This window comes from Pinus tabuliformis, chromosome 4_2 (assembly GCF_031772625.1).
Source record: "Pinus tabuliformis cultivar Carrire ecotype Pingquan chromosome 4_2, CPIR1, whole genome shotgun sequence".
NCBI lineage: Eukaryota > Viridiplantae > Streptophyta > Pinopsida > Pinales > Pinaceae > Pinus > Pinus tabuliformis.
In genome coordinates, this window is record NC_142304.1 from 181,404,326 (window position 1) to 181,430,888 (window position 26,563).

The window sequence follows — 26,563 nt, forward strand, 5'->3', positions numbered from 1 at the left end:
TGAAATTCCTTATTCCAATCCGGGAAAGCCAAGGTAGGGGTAGGTGTAGTTATCATATTTCTTTTAGTGTGTCAAGGCTCTTTTGACATTCTTCATTCCATTGAAAAGTCACATATTTATTCAACACTTTTTCCATAGGCGTAGTGATATGTGCATATCATTTGATAAATGTTTTGTAATATCTTGTATGTCCAAATGTGGTGTGAAGCTGTCTAAATGTCTTTGGTGGAGGTAAATTCATAATAATAGAAATATTCGCAAGATCCACCATCAATCCTTGCTTTCAAACAATATGTCTTAGAAATATGCCAAAAGGTACACAAAATATGCACTTTTTGATATTTAGAGAAATTTGATGCTGTCTGCATGTGTCGAGCATCAGTCTTAATCTCGCAACATGTTTCTTTAATAACCAAAATATTGTCCAATCATCGAAGTATACTTCTAAAAACTTGTGAATATATTATTTGAAAGTTGTAACCACCACTCTTGAAAATATGCCAGGGGCATTCTTCAGTCCAAAAGGCATCATTGTATACTGATACGAACCCCATTCTGTAGCGAAGGTGGTCTTATGTCGATCCTATGGTGCAATTCTAATCTGATGGTATCCTGAAAATTCATTTGTAAATGAATAGGCTTCCTAACCTCGTACATTGTCCAATACTTCATCAGTGAAAGGAGTAGAGAATGGGTCATGTAGACATACATCATTTAACTTTCTTAAGTCAGCAAAAATCCTGATTTACCCTTGTGATTTATTTTCTTGTACTACCATAGAAGTTACCCACTCTGATTCTTCCATTGGCTTAATGATTCTAGCTGCTATCATTTTGTCAAGTTATCTCTTCACTTTTTCTTTGTACTTTGGATTCAATCTATAAGACCTTTTCTTAACTAGATTCACATCATGCTTTAGAGGAATCTTCATAACTCCTAAATCTCCTACTATGCCCTTCATATCTGAAAAATTAGTGAGAAATAACTCCTAGTATTCATGCAGAAGATATGTCACTTTGCTGATTGTTTCTTCATCCCAATAATCTCCTATCATTGCAAACTTTGGCTCCTCATCTGATCCTATATTCACCTTCTTTGTATTCAATGGATTTGTTATATCAAGCATTTCTAACTCAGGTTCATTCACTTTGTGGTAGCCTTCAGATTTTGCTATGTCAATATTGTGAGGGTCTTCGTCTTTTTCTATAGTGATGTTCTAGCATTCTAGTACATTCTATAGTTGCGCAGCCCAATCAGGCTACCAAGTGAGTGGAATTTCATTCTCAAAAATATTATTTTTAACTATCTAAAGGGTTGAATCTATATATGGAAAATCATTTTCAAATTTAAATGTCAATATAAACCCATCAACCATCTCTTCCAAGTTTGCAATACCATGTCAAAGTTTTATTTTTAGGTACCAGTTTTGAGGAATTGTCTCCAATGTATGGATGAACACATGCACCCATTCTTCTCATGGAATATCCTTGTATGATATCATTCAAAGTTTTATGTGCTCTCTAGGATAAGCTTGACCATCATATTTATCTTCCATCTTTGTTTCTACCTGACCAAACCTTATCCATATCAACATTCAACATTCTTTCCAAGTTCCTATATTCTTGTTGTGTAGCCCACCATCTAGTAGGAGTAGCTCTTAGGGCTATATCCATAGCTACCACTATTTGACACTCTGGTACTTGTTCTTCATATTCTTCAAGAAAAGCATTTATATCACCCAAACCATCATAAAAAGGTAAGTCACATACCTCATCTATCATACAGTGAATTGTTTTAGTAACTCTTGAACATCGCCTTGTAGATACTCCATGTAACCTATTTTTCCAATTGTTGAATTCTTCTTTTGAATCTGAAGTAAATGAATTTTCATGTTCCCAACTCAACTTGCCTTTAGTAGGGTTAACACGGTATTTTTCTTTTGATGTCATCTGATAGATGTTATATATACCAACTGCATTGTACTCCTATTTAACTGGTTCAATATATCCTTCTCCTTCTGATAGATCCAAGGGAATGATCACTCTCATATTGTTGCTTTCAAATATCATTTTCCTCTTCTTTATATTGATCATAGTCATGTTGGAAAATTCCCAATCCAATCCAAGTAATGCAAGATAGGGGTTATTGTCATCCATAATTTCTATTACTTCAAAATCAGCTTTAGTGCACACCCCTTCAATGTCTGCTGTAATGCCTAATAATCTTCCAATAGGAACAATATCTTATTGATTCACCCTTCTTAGTTGAATAGGTGACCATTGCAACTTCAGCTTACCCATTAAATCCCATGTTTTCTTAGTGTTGGGATAGGGTCCCTAGGGTCAATTTTTGACAATTTAAACAAATTTGGTTATAATTTTGTAAAGAACGTAAATTATCCGCGAAATGTGGAAGTGGAGCGTGCAGTTAAATAAGAGTCAAAGGGGATTTAACCCCTTGTATGGGTAAGTGATAGGATGGTTTTAAGACCAACCTATAGGCCATGGGCCATTATATTGTAATATAAGGGCTATAAATATTTGAGTCAAAGCGAGTGTAAAAAATAGAACATTGGATGAAGATCTATTGAAAGGGCAAGGTGCTAAGATAGGAAAAGTTTGTTTCCTATACCTAGGCGAAAGGGGAAGGCTCTTGCAGCTGAATGCGCAGAGACCTTGGCAAGTTCGTAGTTGACTGCGCAGGCCCCTACAACTGAGTACACAGGGTAGAAGATTCTATAATTTGAACACTGAATCTAATAAAGAGAGTTTTTGGTTGAATTGAATGCATTTTTGCTTTGTTCTCATGGTTAAGTCAATATATCTTCTATCTATAAATTAATGTGCTCTACTGCGTGAATCTGTTGCATCTTTAATGTCTATGCATGAAAAGTGTAATGAACTATTTTAATGAAGATATTAGATAGATTTGTTATTTATTAGTTGTTCGAAAAGGGTAGATCTACGTGAAGGCAAACCTACGGTTGCTATTTACTGAGCGAAAGTCATGAATCTACCTCTTTCATTCCTAATAAGCATGATCGTGTACCTTCACGAAGACCTAGAGGTCAATTCGATAGAGTTGTAGTAGAGGATAGTAGGAAGGTATAGATTTGCGCGAAGGTAGATCTGAGCTATAAATACACATCACTCGGTCTCTGGATGCAGAAACCTAGTTCTAGCATCCCCCAATATTGCTTTGGGTGAGATTGTAGCCTTCGCTATGCATGTTGTTTTCAAAAGGGCCAACAGTTAGGGTTTTGTTGGTTGGCACGAATAACTCTGAACCTGGGTCAAGCCCCCTTAAGCCAATAAATGGTTCCATTGTCAGGACTGGGATCTATCTAAGAGATGTGTGATGTCGAATAAATGGTTCCGTAACTTTGCCACCAATAGATATATGACCAAGATTTACTATGAAGAGACTGGGTCACAAGACTGGAGCCGATGAAATGGGTTAAAGGTGTGGAGTAGGCCAGATTAATAAATATGTTGTGTGTGCCACACTTTCACCGACCAATTATCAACACCATCTGTGTGCACCAGTTTCTCGCGCTGGTGCACGATGGGTGTTTATGGTTAGGTGAACCCATCCCCATAACATATATGTTGATTCATAGAATTACAAAGTTTCCCTATAAAGGGGCGGATCCAGCTAAGGAATTTGCAGGTAAGAGCAAAGAGAAGGAGATCACAGATAAAATGACATCCGAGTTTGGGCTAATCAAGAAGTCGCCCGGATATTCTACCTGCTCAATTCAAGACCAAGCAGTGTAGTTTGCCACTCAAATTTTAGCCAGATAGGTCATGAGGAAATTTCACACAGATGAGGTTCTGGTGATAATAATTCTGTTGGCTGCAAAATGCATGAAAGTGGTGTAGTACAACTGGGCATAGTACCTTTGTAAGGAGTTCTTAGCGAATTGTCGCGAAGCGCAGGAGGAGAGCAAGGCGTTTCACTATGACTGGATCATGTTGCTGATAGTATTAGTTGCATGGCAACTGCTGGAGGATAGTCAGTTCCCTCTACAGGAAGAAGATATACCAGAGACGGAGAAGTTTGCTTCGTTGTGGGAAACTAAGGATCCAGAGAGGATCATGGAGTCCAAAGTTTTCTAGATTTTTGTGGAGATGGACCTCCGCACAGTGATAAGTCAAAGACCAAGGTTGTCCCCAACATTGTTTGAGCAGTTGAGGGCCTTCACAGAGTTTAAGGCCGATTTCCATAATGTCTCTATCCAGGCGAGGCGAGACCATAAGCAGATCTTGCACAAGTTTCCATACCTAGTTTTGGAGACAAATGTGCATGAGATTGTCGGATGTTGGCCAGCGGAGTGGCGACAACCCACGGATGTTGGTGCATGTACTGGTAGGGGTGGAGAAATCTCTTCTACACAGGGAACATCTGAGTAGAAGAAGAAAGAAGCAGAGCAAGAAACAATGTGTGAGAAGGCTGCTCAAAAGAAGAAAGGCGTTGCTACTAAGGAAGCTGTTGAAAAAGAGTGTGCTGAAAAAGAGCATGCAGGCTAGAAGGACATAATGGAAGTCAAAGCATTGGCTTCCTAGCATACTAAAGAGCGGGAGTAGTTAGAGAAGAAAGGAGGTGGGGGTGACTTAGGCTGTTAAAGCAACAAAAGGAGACAACTGTTGAGCCAAGGAAGAAGCACAAATCATACAACCATGCGTGCATCGACCCAATGGTCCTCACAGAAGGGGACCTCGATGAAATTGGGGATAAGGTCAGAGAAACCACAATGAAACTATGGAAAAAAATTGAACAGGTGTATATGTAGATGTTGGGGAGCGTCTAGAAGGATCTTCGTGAGTTGCAAATTCAGACAGGTAGAATTCAGGCAAGCGGGGTTCAAGCGAGCCTGCCACAAGTGAGTGAGAGATTGTTAGAGATAGAAAGGACTCTGGACCTTAGAATCATCTCCTTATTAGAAGCTACACTCCATGCATAGTTAGAGGAAGATCTTGCCCAACTTGGAGACATCAAATGCATAGGTGTGAACTCAGTTACGCTTCCACTTCAAACCCTCCACGCGCTTCATCAGGCAGTCTCAGACGAGCTTTGAATCAGATAGCAATGCACACTAATGGTGACCAAAAAGGTTGATTTGAACAATTAACAGATATTGATTGAGAAGTCTCAGGCCCTAAAATAAAATGAAGAGCTGACAACACGAAGTTAGAGCCTAGAAGTAGCAATTACACAAGTGTGTAATTCACTCCCAAAGTTACATATTCCTGAGGATGTAGCAGCTACGGAAAAGATTAGGAAATTGGTTACTGCAGTGTGAAAATCGAAAGATGAAATAGGCCAAGTCACTTTTGACTTCTAGATGCAGATATCATAACTACAACTGAAACTGCAGCCGACTACTCCACCAAAGATTAGGGAGCAGCGCGGTGCAGCCATCGAGGGGCACATGTCTACTATGGAGAATACAGTCAAAGGTTGTGAATTAATTTCTGACAACACCATGGAGTTGTGGGATACTTTGCAGGAGGACCCAAACTTGTAGTGATTGACTACAGAAATCAGAGAGGTGCAGAAAAAATATGATGAGATTATGGAAATTGCACGCACCTTGGTGTCGGTCCAACATTTTGCACACTTACAGGATGGGAAGATGATACAAGCACAAGTTAGTGAATTGAAATGAAAAGAATCAGTGTTAAAGGCTTGGCTTTAACCATGAATAGAGGAGGCAAGCTAGATTTCTTAAACTATTCAAGAAAATCTGAAAGCTTTTCAGCAAACTCAAAGGACCATGTGCCTTGCGGTGGAAGGACCAACTACGGAAAAACTAGCCGAAGAGGTGAAATAGGTTGCAGTACAGAGCATTGTGGAGTTGGAAACATTGAAGCATGAGTTCAATGAGCTCTGCCACAAAGTAGAGAATCCAGATGAGTGACTCAAGGGTGAGTCACCATATTTTCTTCGAGGGCCTATTGGGATAGGGTCCCTAGGGTAAATTTTTGACAGTTTAAGCACTTTTTGGTTATAATTTTGTAAAAAATGTAAATTCTCTGCGAAATGTGGAAGCAAAGTCCACAGTTAAATAAGAGTCAAAGGGAATTTAGCCCCTTGTATGGGTAAGTGATAGGATGGTTTTGAGACTCACCCTTAGGCTACATGCCATGGCATTGTAAAAGAAAAGCTATAAATATTTGAGTCACGGAAAGTCTAAAAACATAGAACTTTGGATGAATATATATTGAAAGGGAAAGGTTCTAAGACAACAAAAGTTTGTTTCGTGTACTTAGGTGAAAGGTGAAGGCTGCTATAGTTGAGTGTGCGAAGACCTTGGCAAGTCCATAGCTGAGTGTGCAGGCCCCTGTAGCAAAGTGTGCAGGGTAGAAGAGTCTATAATTTGAACACTGAATCTAGTAAAAACAGTTTTTGGTTGAATTGAATGCATTTGTGCCTTGTTCTCATGCTTAAGTTAATATATCTTCTATCTATAAATTAATGTGTTCTATTGCGTGAATCTGTTGCATATTTAATGTCTATGCATGAAAAGTGTAATGAACTATTTTCATGAAGATATTAGATAGATATGTTATTTATAACTATTCAGAAAGGGAAGATCCATGTCAAGGCATATCTAAGGTTTCTATTTACGGAATGAAATTCGTGAATCTGCCTCTTTTATGTCTGATAAGCACAATCGGGTACCTTTGTGAAGACCTGGAGGTTAGTTGGATAGAGTTTCAGTAGCGGACAATAGGAAGGTATAGATCTACGCAAAGGTAGATCTAAGCTATAAATACACATCGCTCAGTCTCTGGATGCAAAAACCCAATTCTAGCATCCCCCAATATTGCTTTGCATGAGACTTCAGCCTGCGCTATGCAGGTTGTTGCTGAAAGTGCCAACAATTAGGGTTTTTTTTGTTGGAACGAATAACTTTGAATTGTGTCAGGCCCCCTTAAGCCAACACTTATTCAGGACATTAGCTTAGATTCCAGAACTAAAATAACTTGCTACATGTCATATTCTCCTATTTGTGCACTAAGCCTTATTTCTTTCCAATTCTCTTCTATCTATGTAAATTATTAAATTCACTCATATAGCTCTGGGGCACTTCCTTAGATGCACGAGAATTTATCAATTCTTGAAGTCCCTCTATAGCTCTTTCATCTCACAAAAATTTCATACAAGTTTGAAGAAAATATTTTAATGTACCTACCTGTTATAGACATTTTTGTGCCTTACAGCTCTAAGCATGAAATGTCCATAAACCAAGGGATCCTAAGTCCCTAAAAGTGTTGTTATGACCCCTAAAGGAACAAGGTCAACAAATTACAGCTTCTCCCAGAAGTTCTCCACCAGAAACTGCTTAGAACCAGTCAAATCAAGATCATTTCAGCTGCTCCACTAGCTACCTGCGTTGCATAGCACCCAAGTACACTATCTAGGTGCATTGCAACGCACCTAAATGCACTACTAGGGTGCGTTGAGCGGGAAATGACAAATGGCAGTGCCATTCCGTGAGGTGGAAAGACAATGGAAGCTTCCAGAATCTTCTCCAATGACACTTGCCTCACTGAGTTCGACCAAGGATGAGTAAGAGGCTCTCAGTCTCCAAGTGGAAGCAAGAACTGACAGAGAGAAGACACTAGTCAAATGACAAGCTGACTCATCCTCTTTGCATACATCTATATATGGATCCCTCATCCTAGAGATCCAAAGGCTGGAATTTTGTACATTGCAGAGAATTGTTGTTGGTTTTGAGATAGATATCAGAGTATTGGGTAATTTATGCTTTGTTGGAGGTGAAGAGGGGACTCTTTGCTGGGAGGTTGATGCTGGATCAGGGATCATCGGTTGTAACTCCTCCTGGACCTTCTTGTTATATCAATAAAACTATTTGAGTTTCTCCTACATGCTTGTGTATCATTGATGTTTCTTACATTTGTATGTTTAGCTTAAATATGATCCTAAGCTATTTATGAATATAAATCCATGTCTTTGTGTAGTTTCCTTCTTCTGTGATCTTACAGGAACTTGGTGAAGCTGGGCAAGTAAGGGAGCAGGTAGCTGGAAGCTGTCAAAGAGGAGAGAGATTGGATCAATGGACTAGCACAAGACACAGGTTGGTTCATCCTATTCCTCCTCGTTTATAGTTCATAAAGAAGAATACGAAAGTAGTTTTCTCTGTTTGTTGCTAAGGTCACTATCACACCTTAGTGGGATAGGGTCGTTCTGAATAGACACTTTTCCCGTCAACAAAATGGCGACTCCACTGGGGATCGTGTCTAATTAGTTTGTTTGTGTTTCTCTTATTGTTTGTTTCATAAACTTAGAAGTAGCAATCGAACTGCATTTGCCATTTACAAATGCAAAGTAGACATCTGCTACTTCAATCCATTCACTGGATCTGTTTATGATTTGAACAGCTGATTCACAAATGATCTGATTGCCCTTTGTGATAGCTCTTAGACCTCCTTTAAATCTACCCTCTGATTGTGCATTACTGATTGCTTTTACTCGGCCAAAAACCATAGATTAAACTGCAAACCATGACCCAGAACCTGGATAGAATTCTCGTTTCTGCCCCAGCGCAAGCACTGTGAAGAGCTTCTGCATTTCAGCGCAGTTCCCGAGAGGGCTACCTGCGCTACAATCCAATTTCTCTGTGGTACAGGTGCGCTGATCAGCCTAGCCCTGTGCAGCTGAGGTTCTTGTGCTTCATTCTTTCCAGTTTTGTCTCTGTTTTTTGCAGCCTGTGATCAGTGTATGTGTCTGTTTAAAAACCCCTTTTCTTTGCCTTAATTCCGCCTCCTTTGTACAAAAATACTGTAGGTGTTTTTGTGTGTTTTTGGCATCATTTATAGCTTTCCATTGCAAAAGTAGAATAGTCATATTGTCGTCCTTTGATTTAGATCTGTCGTAACTGTCGATTTTGGTCTTAGGAGAAAGTTTATTTGCTGTTGACAGTCGATTATGCTTTTACTTTTTCCTTTGGTTTGAATTTATGACTTTCTAGTGTCGAAACGAGTATTTATTTCAAAATCATAAAGTGTCATAATCATCTCTACCTTTTGATTTCAAAAAGAAGCTTGTGTGTGTTTGTCACTTGAAAGCAAATTCAGATTTGTACATCAACTTTCTTTTTAGGCATCAATATTAAGAAAGTGAAAAACAAATACATGCACATGTGCATTTGCATATTGACAGTCTGTTTGGCTTGATTTAGGAAAGTGCATTTACAGTGTGCTCTGTGCTCTTTGTGAAAAGATTGTGTCTTTCTTTTCCCCTTGTAGCTAGGATTTTCATTGTTGAAAAGAGATAAAAGATTTGCTTATCATCTTTAGATTGCATTTTAGGAATTACATCTACATCTCGTGGTGAACCAAAAAGGCAAACTTCATAAGAAAGATCGACTTAAAATAAATTGAATGAATCTAACAACGCTTTGGAACGTAACGCACAACATTTAGAGGTCTAGGCTAGAGACGTATTCCAGCGTCGTAAAGCCTGGTAACTGTTGTCCTCACTGATGGTTGGGTGATTCCTCCACTGTGAGACGATAAGTGCCATTACGGACTTGTGCTCCCACGTACCATCGAGTATATATTGGGAAACCCCTATAGGCTTAAAACCTTTTATCCATAGGAAGCTGTGTCGGCCGCCCTACTGATCGCAATGCACCAAACACAACATTCGGGAAGATTGACTGCCGTACCGTAAAAAGTATTCTGCAGTTTTGCGATTGGTTTGGTACTCCCTCTACCTAGATCTCAAGAGCAGTCCCTTTCGTTCCTTTTTAGACTCCTTAACGAAAAAGGTCCATCTGAGCACTTGTCACTTCAGGCTCATTAAAAATTGAAGGAGACTAGAGTCATCTTTTGTTTTTTCTCGACTCTTAAAAACTGAAAAAACAAGTTGTGTCAAAGCGTCTAAAAATTTATTTTAAACGGAATATTCATTACCCTTTTCCTACGTTGATCTTAGGTTGAGAAAATGGAGTCTACCAACCAAGGAATTCCCCTTGGTGGAAATCCTAGTCCCTTATCCTCTTGGGGAGATGTTGGTGCACCCCATATGGCCACATTGTCGCTTCCAGGACTGACAATTGGCTTGCCGGTATGGCTCTTCTCAACCAATGTCGTTCAGAACACCACTATTCCTGAACAATCGAATCGACAATTAGACGAGTCCAGAGTTACCCACCAACCTTCTACTTCCTCTAATTCTTATTCTCCTCCTTCCTCTTCGCTTGATGGGGCTGGCAAAGCCAAAAGTCAAGTTCCTAAAGAGAAAAAGGAAAAGAAGAAGAAAGAGAAGAAGAAGAAGGAGCCAAAGGCAAATGGGGGAAAACAAGTGTCGTCTAACGAAAATCCACACACTGCACTGATCAGGCCTAAATCACCATGCGTCATTTGCAAAGGAGACCACTTTTACAGAGATTGTCCTTGCATCCCTCGGATACTAAGGGACTGGTCTCCCCGTTTGCACAATCCGGTGTCATCAACCTCTGGTGATCATGTTGAAAGCACACCGTCAACTAGCGAAAGTGAAGCCCCAGGACAAAAAGGGAAAGCTAGATTTCCTTGTAAACTGTGTGAAGGCAATCATGCCGTCCACCGTTGTCCCTTCTTAGACGAAGCTAAAAGAGTTTTGGATGATCGTCCGGTTTCACCGTTACGACTTCCTCCTGGATATAAAAAACTCTTGCCGAGTCCATCATTAGTTGAGAATCCAGCTGGCCCGCCCAAGTGGTCGGCTGAAGCACCTATCATTGAAGATAAACCATCTGGATCCATACCAGACGAAAGTCAAAGGGTCGAGGAGGCAGTTGACCTGGTCTTGCCTTCAGAGGTTTTATCTTCGGATGATACAGTCACTAAAGAGAACAAGGATGACACCGTCCAAATTCTCTTCATCAACACAGACTCCGACGAACATGGGGGCAATCTACCCATTCCTTTACCGTAGGAGGGAAGTTCGTCAGAGCCATACCTGGCCATCTACTCGATCCCACCTCCAAGCAACCTAGTTGTCTCCTTCGACTGGAATCAACTAGGCAGACCCCGCTTACTAGCAATCATACCATTCCGAATTATCGTTCAAATATATAAAATGGTCATGGTTGGTACCATCATAGATGAGGGGGCTTCTGTGAGTATCCTTTCCTCTACTGCGTGGAAAGCACTTGGTTCGCCATCACTTTTGCCTGAGATGAGAAATCTAACAGGCTTTGATAAAGGAACCAGTCGACCTTTAGGGATCCTTCCCAATGTGCCCATAACATTGAGAGGGAAGACAGTTCAAATGAACGTAATGGTAGTTCAAGGACCCTTGGATTATAACCTACTCCTTGGACGAGACTATATTTATTGCATGGGAGCCATCGTCTCCTCACTCTTTAGAGTAATGTGTTTTCCGCAAGAAGTAAGAGTGGTCAAGCTCGTGGACCAACATTCATTTCCCAGATCACGCATAGCAAATAGTCATATACCGTCCTTAAACGGTATTTTCACGCAAGAAATGTCTCAATCCCCAGTTTGTCTTCCCGATGAGCGCGAGTAATTCAGAGGGATATGTCTAAAACCCATGGGGCATGCGTCCTGGTCTGCTTCGGTAGGAGAACTTCGGGTATAGGGTAGGTTTCCGCGAGAGAATATGACTAGTCTGTACCCCGTCCGTCAGTGGAAGAGGGGTTATTCTAGAATAAGATTCTTTTGTCAAAGTTATGTGAGTGGCGGACGTCGTTGCTCACCTTTGTTTATCTCGGTAGACATCGCCAAAGAAGTGTTTTGTTTGCACCGCGAATAGAACAATCTTTGGGTAACCTATAAGAGGTAGGCCTTTCCTGATAGAACAAATGTTTTGTCTGCAAATTGAGGGGTAACCTCAAAACCATATTTTATACCTGGGGGCATGCAAACCTTTTGGAGTGCAAGCGAGGGGCGGCTATTTATTTTTAAAATTTTTAGGACCTCCAACCCTTTAAACTCGTAGGATTAGTCATCACCTAACTTGCATAAAGAAAGGATGTGGGGCAAAAATCTAAAAGTTTCCATTTTATATGAGACATTCTTATCATATGACTGGATTAATCGAGCAGTTTTAGCACATAGTTGAAGCTCGTTAAAAAATAAACATAAGACATGAGCAAATGTTTCCACCCACGTTTAAGCTCGTTAAAAAATGAACTATTCCCCGGTAAATAACCACCGTGAATGTAGCTTATCAACCATTAAAGCCTTGGTCGTGTTTGCACCGTCACCTCCACCTTTCCATTGGCCAATCATTCACCTCAATTTGATTGTTTACCCATTTTGAGGAACAGCTGCGAAGAGTGATTTCACTAGCCATCCTTGTGACACTGCCGTGATTGGAAAATTCCAAACCTTACCTGGAATCAGCTGCTACCCATTTTATCACTCGTTCCTCAAAAGACGAGTCTTCTTTAAGCTCTTTTCAACTGACTCGTAAAATATGAAAAGATTGCCGAGTTTTGGCCTTCCAGCTCGTTAAAGCGACAGAAAGTGCTATCCCTCCTCTAGATTTTAATCTTTTTGGACCTGAGGGATTATTGCACAAAAATATCGAGCGCTTGTTTTGTTCGGCTCGTTAAAACTATCGAAAATTCATCCCTTATGTATTGTTTTATACTTTTTCGGGCTTAAGGGATTAGATGACGGAAAATGAATTTTGGAGTTACCTTTACGTACCTTTTCAGACTCTCTAAAAATGAAAAGGACCGAGTTATCTTTGTCGTTAAACTCGTTAAAAAGGTTAATAGCAACAAACTTGTCTTTAGACGAGAACGAGTTTCACTATCGCTAGGCTCGTTAAAACATAGCGATGGGTTTGCCCGAAGGGCAAATTATAGAACAAGCATAGGTTATCCTCCTCAAGCTTGACAAAAATAAAGAGGTACTGGTCAGCAATGACTGGGGAAAAATTGGGAAGAAAACTCAAAGAATCTTTGTTGGTAGCAAGTCGCTCTTGAACATGACACTTCCACTCCGTGTCCCGGTCGGGTTGGGTTGTTTCATTCACCGGTCACATCACCATGGTCACGCCATACCGTCCACATTTGGGGTAAATGCTACCAATCCATCACATAAGTGTCACCGACATGTTCAAGAGAATTCATCCAGAGAAGTCACCTATGTCCCATCCACTACCATACATTATACTTCATTCTTTCATGACCGCCATCCTGAACCATATATCATCAGATCGTTTTCACCTCCATCAAAATCATTTGCTTCGTTCCGTGTCATTGATGTGGGATTCATTAAGGCCCTCCTTTGACAGATCACTTCTTGTCGACATCAGCTCATTATCCAAGAAGTTGATCTAGGAACACCCCATTCAGTACTTTGAAGCTTGCATGCCTCAATGGAAAATTTCTCACTTCCGGCAACAGGTATACATCAATGACCTTCGACCGAAAGATTTTGCATGGTGTTCAACGCCAAGTCCTTTATTCACACCACATGAATTGTACTGCAGTACCTTGAGGGTCATCATCATTATCGGTGATTCCTCTCGCACTTGTTAACAGTTTACATCATTGATTGGTAATCAAGCGATGTCTTTCCATGTTCGACTTCAAAACATTTTTCACATGGATCGACTTGTACTTCGAGTGAAGATCGGACGAGATTAAAGACCCCAGATCTAGTTTCATCCATCCGGGCTGCGATATATATTCAGGAAAATAAAGACATTGAAATGTACAGCATTGCAGCACAGATAATCATCCTACCAAAAGGATGATGGATCTATCAGAATCATCAGTCTACCATCAGACGATTGTCTGTCCTATGTACATGAAAATGAATTTATAAAGCTGAGCATGGGAATGCCCACCTCAGCTAGATCATGAAAAATAGTATGAAGATAATGTATTGTATTGTATCTTATTACAGGTCTCCTCCCAGCATTGAAAGAACTTCGGATCCTCCTAATAAAGCATTTCACCCGATAAACGGCCTCATACTTTAGGGGGAAACTGTTATAGACATTTTTGTGCCTTATATCTCTAAGCATAACATGTCCATAAACCAAGGGATCCTAAGTCCCTAAAAGTGTTGTTCCGACCCCTAAAGGAACAAGGTCAACAAATTACAGCTTCTCCCAGAAGTTCTCCACCAGAAACTGCTCAGAACTAGTCAAATCAGGATCATTTCAGCTGCTCCACTAGCTACCTGCGTTGCATAGCACCCAAGTACACTAGCTAGGTGCATTGCAACGCACCTAAATGCACTACCAGGGTGCGTTGAGCGGGAAATGACAAATGGCAGTGCCATTCCGCGAGGTGGAAAGACAATGGAAGCTTCCAGAATCTTCTCCAATGACACTTGCCTCACTGAGTTCGACCAAGGATGAGTAAGAGGCTCTCAGTCTCCAAGTGGAAGCAAGAACTGACAAAGAGAAGACACTAGTCAAATGACAAGCTGACTCATCCTCTTTGCATACATCTATATATGGATCCCTCATCCCAGAGATCTAGAGGCTGGAATTTTGTACATTGCAGAGAATTGCTATTGGTTTTGAGATAGATATCAGAGTATTGGGTGATTTATGCTTTGTTGGAGGTGAAGAGGGGACTCTTTGCTGGGAGGTTGATGCTGGATCAGGGATCATTGGTTGTAACTCCTCCTGGACCTTCTTGTTATATCAATAAAACTATTTGAGTTTCTCCTACATGCTTGTGTATCATTGATGTTTCTTACATTTGTATGTTTAGCTTAAATCTGATCCTAAGCTATTTATGAATATAAATCCATGTCTTTGTGTAGTTTCCTTCTTCTGTGATCTTACAGGAACTTGGTGAAGCTGGGCAAGTAAGGGAGCAGGTAGCTGGAAGCTGTCAAAGAGGAGAGAGATTGGATCAAAGGACTAGCGCAAGACACAGGTTGGTTCATCCTATTCCTCTTCATTTATAGTTCATAAAGAAGAATACGAAAGTAGTTTTCTCTGTTTGTTGCTAAGGTCACTGTCACACCTTAGTGGGATAGGGTCGTTCTGAATAGACACTTTTCCCGTCAACACTACCTTATATGTTGCATCATGTTCTTGTATTGTCAGAGATTTTCTTTGTGTCAAAGATGATACACCACAGTCATTCTTCTAATTCTGATGCATGGTAGATGTCAAAGCTCCTGCATCCATAAAGCTTCGCTTCACTTCCATAAAGACATTTTTTTCCTTTTGAATATCAAACACAGGGGACTTTTCATTAGTCATTCTAACCCATGTAGCTTTAGCTTCCTTGTTTCCATCGAATTTATTATTTCCAATTGTAGCTCCACTCCTTGTTACGATATTAATGTGAGGTTCATTGGTCCTTGGTTCCACAGTGACCATCTGAATGTTTTGTGTCAACAATTGATTTTCCTTTTCTTGAATTCTTTCCATAAGTATCGACCACTCTTTAATTACATGAATAAATGATTTGCAATACTTACATGTCGTAGTAGGATTCTTACAATCTCTTGTAAAGTGACCTACTTGGCTGCAGTTGTAACAAATAACCTGTCCATGACCTCGACCAACTTTCCCACCTCGACCTCTTCCTTGATAACCACCTCAACCACTACACTTTCCATGTTCCTCATGCCCATGTTCTTTCAACTTGCATTCTATAGGCATCAGTATTACACTCCATGATCAATTCATAAGCTCGACAGTTATTCTCATCATGCCCTATTGATTTACAAAATTTGAAATATAAGTTTCTTGGAGTCTGGACATGCTTCTGCAATAGGTGGAAATCTTCTACGCGATTTTCACCTATAGTTTCACATATCTCGCACCATAAGTCAGATCTGGGATACAAAGGATTTGGTGCTCCACTAGCCATGTAGTTTTTGAAGAGAGGGAATTGTTCTTTAGAATGGCCTTCTGATTTACACTTTGTACACCACACTTCTTCTCTAACTTCCTTACTTTTCTGCATATTTTATATATGCAAAGTCAAAATTTCCATTTGACTTTGCATCTGTTGCATATTTGCATTGGTATCCCCTATAGGTGAAGCTTATAATTTCATCGAAAGTTCTAAAGCTTCGGCTTGAGATTCTATCTTCTATTGTGACAAAGGAAATATTATATGTGGAAGCAGTACAACTATAAACCATTATTTATGTTCTTGCAGAGCTATTTGAAAGCTCACCTGATCCAATAATATCTTGAATCTTTGATCAAATTCCCAAACAAACTCTATTGGCTTTTGATTGATCTCTTCTAGCTTTGTGATACACTGTGACTTAGACTTCGAATTCTTAAATTATTTTACCAACGTTGTTTTAATGTATGCAAATGATCTGATCTCATTGCTTGAATACTTCATGTACCATGTCAATGCTCTATCTTCGAATGTCATGACAAGTTTCACTTTCTTCATATTTTCATCATGGACTCGCTTCATTGTGCATACTGCTTCACATAAGAACCATAACTACTATGGATCCTTTGAACCAATCCCTTTAAAGATAGGTAGCTTAATATCATCGGTCATAGTTCTTTTAAGAGGGGGAGGGGGAGGGGTTGGGGGAGGGGGATTCATAAGGGGAGGGGAATGGTAGGTATGGGGGTAGGTGGGGTAGGGGGACAGAGAAAACCAAAATCACCCTGATTACTACTTGATTCTAGCTTCGGTGAACTTTCAGGTTGGAAGGGTGAATACTACAAAGTTACTTCAAGGTTCTCAGGGCAGTTTTGGTCACTTTTAGACTCACTTAACAGAGGTCTATAGTTAGTTTCTATAAAAGTATTTGGATTTTGGCCACAATATCTCTTCCTTGTGTTTATTCTATATCTTTTTACACTTTGCGTTGTCCTAGTTTCTTCTTCGAATCTTCTCCCAAAAATAAGTAATTAATAATTTGACTGCATTTGTAAAATTCCCTTTTCACACAAAAGAATCTTAACCCAAAGTTTTAGGGATTTCAAGAACTTGCCTGGCGGTCCTTTGAAAGAATTTCATTCTGCTTTGCTATAGGACACAATTGATTCTACACAAACTCAATATTGAATCCCTCCAAGATGCTATCAATCCAGAAATCAATAGCTCTTGATATCCTATTGTCGGTTTTCTTGAGTCTATGTATTAGTTTAGGAGTCCACTCCTTAGGTTTGTCTCCATTAAAATAGTCCTTTCTCTCAGTCAACCTTGATATCCACTCGCATAGATCAACATGAAATGAATTGAAGAAGATTTCGTATTGATCTTCAAAAATATACTTCTCCAACCACCTGTAGTCTCACCCGTGGTGGCTATGAGAGGTTGCAGAACCAAGTTTCTATAGCCTTGAGGGATACTGAGATGTGGAAATTTTGTATTTTCTTATGCTTTGACACTTATAAAATACTTCTCACTTATATATTTCTTCGTATAATTACATTCATCATTTAAACATATCATAAACATCCATAAGATTCACAGTACTGAAATAAAGTGCAGATAATAAGAAAATCAACACATGAAGACACATATTTTACCATGGTTCATCCAAATGTTGGACTACATCCATAAGAACTATTTCTTATAATAGAGAATTTGGTACAACAAACAGCTCTTCACCTATGCACAACATTGTAGGTTTTCTACACACTAAGTTGTAGATGGTTTGCTCACTAAGCTACAAACCCAGGCCTCTATGCACTCAACTGTGCAGCCTTGCCCCTTTCTCTGAAGTACAAATCACAAAGATATAACCATAAACACAGATCTAGATCCAATTATTATGCCTTCCTTCTATATTATTCATCCCCATATATACTATTACATTGAGGGATTGCATAGATACATTACCATGGACCCAATACCATGGTTTCCAAAATACAAGGGACTATGGTCCAAAACCATTGAACTTTTATAATATTATATGATTTTACAAAAAGGGATGGGATTCTTCATGAAGCCCCTATATGACGTGGTGAGTTTTTTGTGCAGTCGTCGTTGTGCTCTGATGCTCTGTTGTGCAATACACTTCGCACTTTGCAGCATCCTTACCCGCAAAATATGGAATCCTTGCCCAAAATCTGGCTAAGTTGGGATGCACACAACAAGAGCTATGATCTCATCGAAAGTAGGAGTTTTCGTAACTCCAATGTTGATTCTTAAATTGAAAACTTCTGAAGAAGGGGGCTTCTAATGCAGAATGAAACATAGTTATGAGAGGTCCATAGAGCTTATATCCAAGGCAATATTTAGCACTTAAGTGCTCTGTGCCATAACAATGATGCGAATATCGCAACTCCTGTGTAAATTCTAATTTGGAAAAGTTCTTATGGTGAAAGGGGCTTTGATATTTCATGGAGCTCAGTGATGACCATCCAAAGAACCAAGGGTGAAGCATGAAGTACAAAGGGAGATATCTCCCCGATAGGATCCCAAAGGCCTTAGCACCCAAGCACTAAACTTGAGGTCACGACACTTGGTCCTATGGGATAAATAGGAAGAGGGCCAATGGAATAGGATCTTGAAGGCATTGGAACTTTATGTTTTCAAAATGTTGTTTCAAATGAAGTATGAGGCATATGAATCAGGCCTTTGGTCATAGGTAGTGGTCCCATAGTTGGTAAGTGATAAAGGAGCTTAAGCAAGAGGAGCCAATGGTGATCAGGGTTCTGTGTTTTTGTAACAATATTTTATAAGTTTTATGAGATGTATTGGTTTTTGATAGTATAGCCTAGATTTTATGGAAATGGATGGGTCAAAAACTATGTTACGTAGTACCACTAATGCCAAAACAATTGATCACTTCCAGCTCTAAAAAGTGGGGAATTAAAATAGTTAAGGGGAGAAAGCAACAGGCACATTGGCTGATAACTGTGGAGGAACATTGTGGAAGAGACGGGGCCTGATTATAGGCGATCACAGGAATGGGCATAGAGATATTGTGTTGCATCATGCAGTTTTCCCATGTTTGTTATTTTGTAATTTGTTGCATTTTAAAGAAGGAATCAATTTGTTATGTAATCATTTAAACATGCACACTCTGAGACAGTTATTCAATCACGTTGTAACTTTAGAAGATATTTTGTAACTATTGTTCTAATCTCTCCCTCTCCTTATAAATAGGGGGAAGAAACTCATTTTAAAATTTCCCAAATCTTGTTCCCAGAGGTTTGAAACATGTCTTTGCAGGTATTCTGAGTTATGTATACATAAAAAGGTTGCAATTCTTGGTTCAATGGCTTTTTCATGAGGTTCTAATTCTTATACAAATGTCAATTTTGTTGGACCTATGACTGGGGCTCCATTTTCAAATATTAATGAAGCAAATATGGTGATTCCAAGCGGAGTAATATGTAGAATGTGTTCCCCTCTGTTTGTCATTTCATGTATGTTTATATTCCTTTGAAATTGTGTAAAGAAGTTGTTGGTTTTACTCCAAAATTATGGATTTACTTATCTTATATGGTAGAAATGGTACCTGTTCAATTATTGATTTACTAGTGTTATATTGTAGCAATAGTACTTGTGAGATCACAGATTTACCAATGTTATTTTGTGAAAAAATTCACCCATGAAAATATAGAGCTAGAAACCTCGAATGTGCTCCATAATTTCTTCACTTTCATCTCCTTATTCTTCCATAATTCTATTGGGATTCATTGCTTAGGATTTTTTGTTATCCAACCCTTTGCATTGAATTCCTTCCTTACTTTCTCTCTCCATTTTTTACTATAACGATAACTATTAAGATGCATTTTACTAAGTTTTTATTACCATGTTAGGACATTAATCCTTGGGATAAGTGATATCTACTTACATATATATGTGTGTGTTTAAGTCCACCTTGGTGAAGGGTGATTGAACCAAATTTTGAATCAATCTATTACCAATTATATTTAATACAGAGTGCAACAAAAATCTCAACAAAACCTTAAAAGCACTCCTCTAAGATTTCCTAGGCACTGACCCTTTCATCAGCCTGGAGGTTGTCTCTAGGAGCTACAACACCACCCACAACTATGTGAACACAAGAGACATTTTCAAACGTTTGGTGAAAGATCCATCAAATTTTCAACAAAAACCCACACATGTGTACAAGACAAAGTCCCCGGGAATGCTTACCAGCTCTTGGTTATATTTTCTTGCAGAATCCATGGTCAAGAGAGCAAGGAAACCTTTCCTGAAGGGTGGGTAGTCTTATTGGACCCATTGGTGAACGATGGGAGGTCATTCAACTAGTCAAATTTGTGGGCTCAACAATTGAAGGCCCATGTAGCACAGGCTTGGAATCCTCCCAAGGGTGAGTGAGCAAGGTTTTATATGTGTGCATACTTACTGGATGCAATTTATGCGTAACAGTAGTTCATTGGCATGAGCTCGACATGGAAACCATGAGAAATTGTTGTGCGCGTATATTACAAGTTTATTTCAGAATGCATTCATTGAGGAGTAACGGCATGGCTAACTAACCACTTCATTATCTCGTTGTACAATATTATCTTTGAAGAAGATCTACCTTTCATGTCGCGAGAAGCAATGGAGGCATTAGCATACATCGTAGGTTGGTATTCCTCACCAGGTGGCACCTTCATTAGAGTGTTTAGTGGAGAGAAGCCTCCACATGTCTTACCAAGGTATGCCACTGAAAAACTAATCATGCAAGAAGTATCATACCATCTTGCCACAGGGTTTTCAGCAACACTGCACAAGAAGAAGAAAGCTCCATGACCCACTCTTCCTTTACAGATTTGATTATATGAGATAAATAACTTGAAAGTCACAGATGTCAAGGCTAAGGAGATAGTGAGATTTTAATTTGGCTCTAAGAACTTTAATTCGTATGAGCCCCGCACCATTTGCGAGGACCACTATATGAGATTTTACATTCCGCGGATCGACATGGCATTTCATTGGCTAGAGGAGGATCCTTGGAGGTGCTTCTACAATTCCTCCAAACTCAATGAGTTAGTAAGTTTAATAGGGACTTCACAGTATACTCCACATACGACAACAACTCTAAATCAACAGTAGAAGAAGGAAACAATCTAGTGCAGGATAATGGAAATAAGAGGAAGATTGCTGACATTCCGGAGGGAGAACGAAACTGCAAGATGAAGGAAGATCATCTTCGCATGAAATTAGCTTTGGAAAGAAAATGAAAGAGGAAGAAAAGGATGCATAGAGCATAGAAAAGGGAGAAAGAAAAGTAGAGGTTGCAGGAAGAAGAATTGAAGCTGCAAGAGACAAAGCAGGATTTGAAGGAATAACGTGAGTTGAGGAGGAAATAAGGAGAGGAGAACCAGGAGCATGGAAAAGAAAAAGGCAAGGCTTGATGATAGAGGAAACAAATTCGATACAAGTTGAAGAACAAGAATAGGAACAACCAGTAGCTAAGGAGGAAGGTGAACAAATGCAGGATCAGGAGCTTGCTCAACAAATTGAGCAATTGATTGAAGTGACATACATGGAGATGGAACAAGAGCCACAAATGGAAGATGTTTATTTGATGTTAAGAGCACCACAAGTCATCCCTCAGTCTCCACCACCTCGAGTTGCAGATCCAGCCCTAAGTGAGAAAGGGGATGTTGTTCTCCTTAATGATGATATTGTAATGGGTGTGTACAATTTATCATTTGATGAGTTTCAAAGGATGATTGTACAAGCATGGAGAAAGTAATTTCTAGATGATCATGCATCGACTACATTCATTAGAGAAAGGGTGATAATTTCGGACACTAGGAAGCATCCAAAGACAATTGCCAAAGCCAACTTGGCCTAAGCAGGAGAAACGAGATCAAATGTCTAGTATTTGATTGTCGAGAATGAGCAACTGGCTTAGAACTTGCAAGCTACGAGGCAAGAGGCAGTACAACTCCGAGAAGCAATGCAGAATATAGTTTCCAAACAAGTTTACTTGGAGGAGATGAGAGCAGTGATACTTGTTGAAGTATCAACACTTGGAGAAATCATGTGGAAGCTCTATGATGGGGTTGTCACCGTACCTAAAGAAATAGTTTGTTTGCATGGATTGCATCAACAGAGAAATGAGTTTGTTAAAACTCTAAAAAACATACAAGTTTCCATTACCTATGTGCAAGAGTGGACAATGCGGTACAAAGCAACCTCACTTGACTTAGTGAAGAAAATAAAGCCACGAGTAGAGCTAGAGAAAGAAAAGGTTCGAATGTTTATTTAGAACAAAAAGTAACTTGCCTCATTTAGGCTTCATATGTACAGTTTTTCAATAGTTTGGATGTCTGGGTGAGAACACAACAGATCCCATTAGTCGGTTCCCTCACTAAAGCCAAATCCAAGAACCAAGTTCGGCAAGAGGTCAAAGAGTACTCAGAGAAGATAAGATAGAATGCCACCAAGGAAGACTTGGAGCTGAACGGATAGAACGTGCAAAATTTTTATCAGTGGTCCTATCAAATTCAAAACAATGTTGCTCATGCTTTAGAATGAACTGGACACAAGTTCCAAGACATTGTACCCAGATGCCATGGAGGTTAGATTCTGCTACTAGCAAGACATCGTTATGTATTTTGGGGACATAATCACACAGTATCAAGCTTGGCACCAATATATGACCGAGAAGTAGCAAGTGGAGGTTGTTGATCTAGAGTTCTTCTAAAATCCAGCATCATAGTGCTGTGTCTTGTTAGGCTATCAAGTTGTCTCTACCCTATTTTGTCTTATATGGGTACAAGTGTAATATTTAATATTATTTGTAATTATATTGTAAGTGAAATTCCAAGTGCCAATATTGGAATATGAAGTGTCATCATACATTTAAATGTGTCATTTTTTAAATAAGTCGAAGATTCATGAGGGTAGTCCAAAGGTCACAAATGGGAGTTGAAGTGTCACCCCCTATTTTATAAATAGAACCTCATTACTCATGCAACAAGCTTTTGGGAGCAAATCTTTTGGCTAGGCTTAGTCTTAGAAAGAGCTTGGGAGTATTGTGAAGAGCCTTGGATTCTCTGTATCACAGAGCGAGTATACTTCTTTGGAGGAGAAGGTGTTCATGACTGTAATGTTTCACCATTGGGGCTAGTGGTTGTCAATGGTGTATGTATGAATTGAACTTTCACTTATAATAATAAAATTAGAGCCAACACGATTTCATGCATATGTTGTGAATATAGTAGGACTATTCTTTTCGTATTTGAAATTTATGTTATTTAACTTAGACATATACTTATGAACAATTTCTTTTGTATTTATATGAAACTTGTTGAATGTGTGTTGTTGTATTAATTCATCACTTTAACTTTTGGACTATTTTGCATCTTAGCTCGTGATGTCATTCTGGCCATGTGTTCCTTTCAAGCTGCGTATTATTACAAGCTTCCAAGGGGTGAACTTCCTTTTCCCTTCATGTGTTGGAACCTTCATGCATCACACTTGACTTTTCACAGAGCCCCACACTTTCGTTGACCTGAAGTTATCATGTTTCCCTCTACGTGATTCCGCAGTCAAGGCATAACATTACCACCCACTGTTGGGACTCCTACTCCAAGTGGTGTGAGGTCGATTTGGGACTTCATATCAGGGAGATACCCTGAATGTTGGTAGGTCTAGCACCATCAACACAGGACTAGTTAACTAATGGTCCTCATATTGTATAATCTCAGGTTGTAGTGCGTCTGAGTCCAAAAAATCAAGTTCAATATGTTAGGACTTTGGACACCACATATCTCCACAATGGTATGATATTGTCCACTTTGGGCCTAAGCCCTCATGGATTTTTTTTTGGGCTTTACCCCAAAAGGCCTCATACCAATGGAGATATTTGTCCATCCTTATATATCCATGATCCTCCCCACCTCTAGTCAATGTGGGACTTTGGTCGTATACCCAACAATCCTCCCCTTGAACAAAGGACCATCGAGCCTCCCCTCAAACGATTATCCATCCGTCCACTCTCTACCAACCAGGATTCTCCGCTCCAATGCATTGGAAGCACACGCCTTACATGGAGCATCACCTGCCTCGAGAGCTTGCTCTATCCCAGGTCAACTCCTCTTCACCGTGTTGGGACCAGGATACGTCCATGAAGAATCCGGAGCACACCGCCTGTCTAACCGAGCTCATCCACGGATCCCATCGTGATATTACCGGGGCCCACCGCCTTCGTTCGGTATTCCGAGGATTCATCCACTTGGCTAACTTCGAGGCATGGCTCTGATACCACTTGTTAGGACATTGGACACCACATATCTCCACAATGGTATGATATTGTCCACTTTGGGCCGAAGCCCTCATGGATTTGTTTTTGGGCTTTACCCCAAAAGGCCTCATACCAATGGAGATATTTTTCCATCCTTATATATCCATGATCCTCCTCACCTCTAGTCAATGTGGGACTTTGGTCGTATACCCAACACAATAACCTCAAGTAATAAAGTTTTAGGTGCTTCTTTTTTGACTGTGTTAAACTCACTAGATAATAAAGAAGTGATCTCAAGTTCAATACTCATAGGAAGATACGATTCTAGAGGAGCAATTTCGGATGGATTTCCAGAAGGGGTACCTCCTGAAGTATTAGATTCGGTAGTTTTCATCTTTTTGTTCTTCTGATGACATCCAGGAGTTGCCTCAGAAGGAAGATGAGGAAATATTTTCATCCTACGCAAAGGAGGAGGTTGAGAGGGTTTTTATTCCATGTTTGTTATAGACATTTTTGGGCACTGCAACCCCAAGCATAAAATGTCCATAAACCAAGGGCTCATAAGTCCCTAAAAGTGTTTTTCTAACCCCTAAAGGAACAAGGTCAACTGATTACAGCTTCTCCCAGAAGTTCTCCATGAAAAACTACTCAGAACTAGTCAAAACTGGATCATCTCACTTGCTCCATGGTCAGGGTGCGATGCATCACACCTTGTAAACACGGGAAGTGTGATGCATTTCAAAAATCCCTTCTATGGGGTGTGATGGACGAGAAACGACAAGTGGCGGAGACAGTCCGCGAGGTGGAGAGGCATGGAATCTTCCAGAAACTTCTCCTGTGACACTTGCCTCTCTGAATTCGACCAAGGATGAGTAAGAGATCATCAATCTCCAAGTGGAAGCAAGAACTATCAGAGGGAAGACACTAATCAAAAACCCAGAGCTGAATCACACCTCTAAAAATATCTATATATAGATCTCTCATCCTAGAGATCCAGGAGGTTGGAGGTTGGAATTTTGCATCTTGTAAGGAATTATTGTTGGTTTCTTGAGACAACATCATAGTGTTGGGTGATCTAAGCTTTGTATGAGGTGAAGAAGGGCTTACTTGCTGAGAGGATGATGCTGGGTCAGAACAACTGGTTGTAGCTCCCTTGGCTCTTTCTTGATTATCAATAAAAGCTATTCTAGTTTTCCTCCATACTCCTGTGTCATTTATGTTTTATGCATTTGTATGGTCAATTTACATCTGATCCTAGATTGTTTATGATTATAGATCCATGTTCTTGTATAGTGTTATTCTACTCTGATTCTACAGGTACTCTGTGAAGCTAGGCATACAAGGAAGAAAGTAGCAAAGGACTATCAGAAGAGAGAGGAATTGACCTAGGAGCCAAGCGCAAGACAAACGTTGGTCTCCTCTATTCTTCTCTCATCTATCTTTCATAAAGGAAAAATGAAAGTAGCTTTACTTTGTTTGTTTCTAAGGTAGCTACCACACCTTAGTGGGATAAGCAGTTTTGTATAGACACTTTTCCCTGTAACAAAATGGCGACTCCGCTGGGGAGCGACTAGGTCGTTTGTTTATCTTCCTTGTTGTTTATTTTATAAACTTACAGACGGAGCCTGAAGTCGAGCCAGGTAGCTTTCGAACTGCATTTGCATAGTAGATAAATGTCACTTCAGTCAATATCTGGGTTTTGTTTATGAATTAAACAACTAATTTACAAACTCTCTGATTGCCCTTGTGGTAGATCTAGTAACCTCCTTAGATCTACCCCTGATTGTTGATTTACTGATTACCATTTGCTCGGCCAAAACCCCTGAACTGAACTGCAAACTATGACCTAGAACCCAAGCAAAGTCTCGTCTCTAGCCCAGTGCAGGCTCTGTTCTATGAATCTGAAATTCAGCGCACTTCTCGAGTGTAGTAGGTGTGCTGCATTTCAAGTTCACTGTGTTACAGGTGTGCTGATCAGACTAGGCATTGTTCCTCAGTTTTGGTTTCTGTGTTCATTCTTTTCAGTTCTATTCATGAATTTTGCTGCCTATAATCAGTATACCTCTGTTTGAAACCCCTTTTCCTTGTTGTTATTCCGCCTCCATTGTGCAAAGAACTGTAAATGTTTTTGTGTATTTGTTGTGTCATTTTCAGTTCTCCTTTGCAAAAATTAACGTAGTTGTACTGTCGTTTCTCGATTTGAAAGTGTCGCAAGTGTCGTTTTCAGTCGTAGAAGAGAGTCTGATTGCTCTTGATAGTTGATTACCCTGTTACTGTTGTATTTGATCTGGATTTGTATTTTTTCTAGTGTTGAAAGCAAGTATTCATTTCCAAATCGTAAAGTGTTGTGATTGTCTTCATTTTTTATTTTGAAAAAAAACTTGTTAGTAATTGTCGCTTGAAAAGTAATTTAGATTTTCGCATTAGCTTTCTTTTTATCATTCACA